This window comes from Myotis lucifugus, unplaced genomic scaffold, assembly GCF_000147115.1.
Source record: "Myotis lucifugus unplaced genomic scaffold, Myoluc2.0 scaffold_190, whole genome shotgun sequence".
Taxonomy (NCBI): domain Eukaryota; kingdom Metazoa; phylum Chordata; class Mammalia; order Chiroptera; family Vespertilionidae; genus Myotis; species Myotis lucifugus.
In genome coordinates, this window is record NW_005871238.1 from 746924 (window position 1) to 751926 (window position 5003).

A 5003-nucleotide genomic window follows, 5' to 3' on the forward strand; every position below is an offset into this window, starting at 1 on the left:
GCCTCAGCCTGCCTACTGATTAAATGTTTCTGTACCCCCCGACTCATATGTTAGAAATCTAACAACCAGAGCTCATGGACACTTGGTTGACTTTGCAGCCTAAACCTGGCAAGGACCTTTTCATAGCCCTTTTAAAAAAATTATCTCTCTCTCTCTCTCTCTCTCTCTCTCTCTCTCTCTATCTATATTGACTTCAGAGAGGAAGGGAGAGGGAGAGAGAGATAGAAACATCAATGATGAGAGAGAATCACTGATCGGCTTCCTCCTGCACACCCCCTACTAGGGATTGAACCTGCAACCCAGGCAAATGTCTTTGACCATTATGGAACCTGGGACTCTTCAGTCTGCAGGCCGACGCTCTATCCACTGAGCCAGACCAGCTGAAGCAGCCATCTTAACATAATGGATCGATCTTCCAGACCAAAAACAATCAATAAGGAAATAGCAACTTTAAATGACACACCAGGATGTCAGAGGAATGGTGGTGTGAGAGATCCCCTTTGTTTCTCCCCATGAAATTTCAACAAGTTGATCAGCTATCACTCAACAAAGGACTCCCTGCTCACAACACAGGCACGTCTGAGAGATCCATGCATTGAAGCATCCAAAGGTGGGCAAATGGGAGCAATCAGGGGAGGCAAGAAGGGAGGAGAGCGAAGAGGGCCATGGATGCAGCTCCGCAGCTTGGCCCAGAGAGGGGAGGAGCTGGCTGTAGCTGGTGCTCCCTTGGCTGTGAGGTGCAGAGAATCTCCCGAGGGCACTCCTTATGGACTGAGTGGTGCAAACTGTAGATGCTGAGAGGCTTGGGCAAGGACGGAGCACAGAGGTTCTTCTGAGGTTGTCGGAAGGAATTTGTCACCAGGCAGTTGGTGTTCCAAACTAAGAAATGGAGCCACAGAGCCCTGCTGTCACTTAGACTCCCCCAAATTGTCTCCCCTTGCGCTTGGTGCTGGGATGTGGGGCACATTATCTGCAAAGCTGAGAACTGCTATGCAGGATTGTTACATATCTCTGTGACTGATCCCTGAGTGGGACGCATTGGGGGTGGCCCTGTGGAGGTCCGGGGTTGCCAATACCGAGAGGGAAAAACAAACTCCACCCCCCAACTTTGCAGCCATACTGAAGGCAGCTGCAGAGGTCAGCTTGGGAATTTCACAGAACTAAAAAACTTGTGATTCAGTGCCACCTACTGGAAAATAAGGGCCTCCTCCGCGGCCATGCAGGAAATCATCGCCAGTGTGGACCACATCAAGTTCGACTTGGAGATCGCGGTGTAGCAGCAGCTCGGGGCGCAGCCGCTGCCCTTCCCCGGCATGGACAAGGCCCTGGCTGCTGTCTGTGAATTCTTTTTGAAAGCTGCCCGTGGCAAAGGGGGCATGTGCCCGTTTCGCCACATTAGTGGTGAGAAGACAGTGGTGTGCAAACACTGGCTGCGGGGGCTGTGCAAGAAGGAGGACCAGTGCGAGTTCCTCCATGAGTAGGACATGACCAAGCTGCCCGAGTGCTACTTCTGCTCAAAGTTCGGTCCCCTGTGTAGGCACCGGCACACGCGGAGAGTCATCTGTGTGAATTACCTCGTGGGATTCTGCCGGGAGGGGCCCTCGTGTAAATTCATGTACCCGCGATTGGAACTGCCAATGGGAACCACCGAGCAGCCTCCACTGCCCCAGCAGACGCAGCCTCCTTCAAAGCAAAGTAACAATCCTCCATTACAAAGGTCGTCCTCCTTGCTCCAGTCAACGAGCCAGAACTCTTCTGCCAATCAGCAGAGAGCCCCGCAGGCCAGCGGGGTCATGCAGAGTCAAAACAGCAGTGCAGGCAACCGGGGACCCCGCCCATTGGAGCAGGTGACCTGTGACAAGTGTGGTCACAAGTGTGGTCACAAGGACACTAGGCCAACAGGTGCACCAAAGGGCACTTGGCCTTTCTCAGTGGACAGTGACAGCAGCTGGAGACAGCTCAGAACAGCCCAAAGGGCCCCATTTCGGGGACCACTCTGGGCCATCCTTGGGATTGTGCATTTAACTGTTCAATGCCAGTGTTAGTGCAACTCTGGCTGGAGCTGGTAGGCAAGCACACTGGCGTGTATCAGTCTGAGGGGCAACATCTGTCAGTTTCCCTACCATTTTGCTGTAGTCTCTTTTAAAAAGGGAACATGTGCTCCAGTTCTGTCCCTCAAATCAGCATCATGTGTGTCTAGGCATCAACATCGGTCTGGGACTTCCTGAACACTTGTCTCTGGAGAGGAGGAAGTTGTGGGGAAGAGCTTATGCAAGCAGTTCTGTATGAAAGACGGTCCTTCCCCTTGGGCCTCATTAAACACCAGTTCTTGGTGACCCCATGGACTGGTGGGTCCTTAAAACTGAGGCTAGGACACTTCTGCTTCCTCCAAGTTCTGCTGAATTCAGAAGCTGTGACTATCCATGTGATTTGAACGAGGCAGCCCTTCAGGGCAAACTCAAGTGGGCTTGTTGCCTCAGCCTGGACCTGTTCCAAGGTGGCAGCGATTGAGGAGGGGTGCAGGGCTCTCAAGTGTGAGGGTCTTTTTCCTCTAGGCTTATTTTCTTGGGGCACATGCTTAACAGTGTTTAAGGTATACCTGAAGCTGAGCTACAGGCCACCCTTTAAAAAGATGACGTGATCCACCTGTGCACCTACCTCCTGCCCCTCAAGCATCTGTACTGTCACTCAGACACCTTTTGGCCTATGGAGACCACTTTAAGCCTGGAAATGTGAAACTATCACCTGGAACTTGCTGGGCAAGGGGACCTATCCAAGTTCAATTATAAGTACAATTTTTATGAAGTTGATTAAAGCTTGTTTTTTAATTAAAAAAAACAAAAACAAACAAACTTCACCCCCCAACTTTGCAGCCATACTGAAGGCAGCTGCAGAGGTCAGCTTGGGAATTTCACAGAACTAAAAAACTTGTGATTCAGTGCCACCTACTGGAAAATAAGAGAAATATCTCTTCATAGAAACCTGCTAAAGAAGTGTCAATACATAGCTGCCCAGACAGGGAGGGAGCCCAGCCCGCCAAATAGCAAGTTAGTGAGGCAGTTCAGAAAGAGAATGAAAAATCTCCAGAAAGCCAACTGGAACACATGGAAATATGTGATATAAATGACAGAATTCAAGACTGCAGTTCTGAAAATACTCAATGAGATGAGAGAACTTGATTCACTCAGAGTACAAATCACTTTACCAAAGAGATTCAAACTTTAAAAAAGAACCAAAGAGAAATTCTTGGGGTGAATCACTCAAGGAGATCAGCAATAAGTTACTGAGCATAAGCAATAGAAGCGACCAGGTGGAGGAAAGAATTAGTAATATCAAAGATAGGAACCTATAATAATAAAAGCATAATGTGCTAATTAGACCAGATATCCTTCCGGACGTCCCTTCTAGACACAGCCACAGCAGGCGTCAGAGGCCAGGGCCAAGGCCCATGCATAAATTTTGTGCATCAGGCCTCTAGTCTAGAAATAACACAGGGAAGAAGAGAGAGACCTAAGCATAAAAAACATGAAAGTGCTCTATAAGAACTATCTGACTCCATCAGAAAAAGCAATAAAAGAATAATGGGAATACCAATAGATGAGAAAAGAAAGGAATGGAGAGCCTATTCAAACAAATGGTGGATGAGAACTTCCCAAACCGATGGAAAGAACTAGATCCTCAAATTCAAGAAGCAAACAGAACACTAGTTACCTTAATCCAAATAGGCCCTCTCTAAGACATGTTGTATTAAAACCATAAAAAATTAATGACAAAGAAAAAATTCTAAAAGTTTTCAGGGAAAAGAAAGAATGACCTACAAAGGAAAGCTCATCAATTATCATCCAACTTCTCAGCAGAAACTCTATAATCCAGAAGAGAGTAGAACCAAATATTCAAACAACTGACAGAGAGAAATTACCAGCCTAGAATAATATATCCATCAGTTATCCTGATAATATGAAGGGGAAATAAAGACCTTCAGAGATATACAGAAGCTGAAGGAATTTATCACCAGAAAACTTCCTATGCAGGAAATACTCAAGGGGGTTATTTTACCTAAAACAAAGAGCAAAAGGTCACAACACTATGAGTAAAATCACCAAAAAACTTACATAAAAAACAGGGATAATTTGTGACAACAAAAACATAAAAATGGGAGAGGGTGAAGGTCTGAATTGGCAAATAAGGACAGAGATCAGATGTACTAAAAAACCCCACAAAACTACTGGATATATGCAAGTTATTTTTCATAAACCTAATGGTAACCACACAGAAAAACGCCAAAACTGAAACATAGATTTAAAAAAGAGGAAAGAAATATGGAATGCCATCAAATAAAAAGAACAGACAGAAACAAAAAAGAACCAATGGAGGCACAGAGATACCAGAAAATATGGATAAAGTAGACATAGTAAATCCTCAGAAATCAATAATAACCCTAAATATAAATGAACTGAATTCACTAATAAAATGTCACAAGGTAGCAGATTAGATCAAAAAACAAAACCCAACCATATGCTGCCTTCAAGAGACAGCAAAGACAAAGGAAGATTCAAAATGCAAAGACAAAGGTAGAGTCAAAATAAAAGGGTGGAAAATGTTCCTCCAAGCAAATAATATCCACAGAAAAGAGGGTGAAGCATGTGTAGCCATACTGATACCCACCAGAAGAGATTTCAAGATAATCAAGAGACAAAGATGGACATTTTATAATGATAAAGGGGCCAGTACACCAAGACATAGCACTTCTTACTATATATGCACTCAATCAGGGAGCACCATCTATAATAATAAAAGTGTGATATGCTAATTAGACCGGACAGCCGAACAATCTTCTGGACATCCTTCCAGATGACCTTCCAGATGAAGCTGTGGCTGCGAGGGCTGAGCCCCTTGCATGAATTTTGTGCATCAGGCCTCTAGTAATATATAAAACAACTACTCACAGAACTAATGGGAGAAACATACCAAAACACAATCATAGTTGGGGACATAAATATTCC

The 5003-nt window shown here is 45.3% G+C and overlaps 1 pseudogene; it reads left to right on the forward strand.

Annotated features, from left to right (window-relative positions):
- The first annotated feature begins 1215 nt into the window (after window positions 1-1215).
- LOC111827595 lies at window positions 1216-2207 on the forward strand (annotated as a pseudogene).
- The last annotated feature ends 2796 nt before the right edge of the window (window positions 2208-5003 follow it).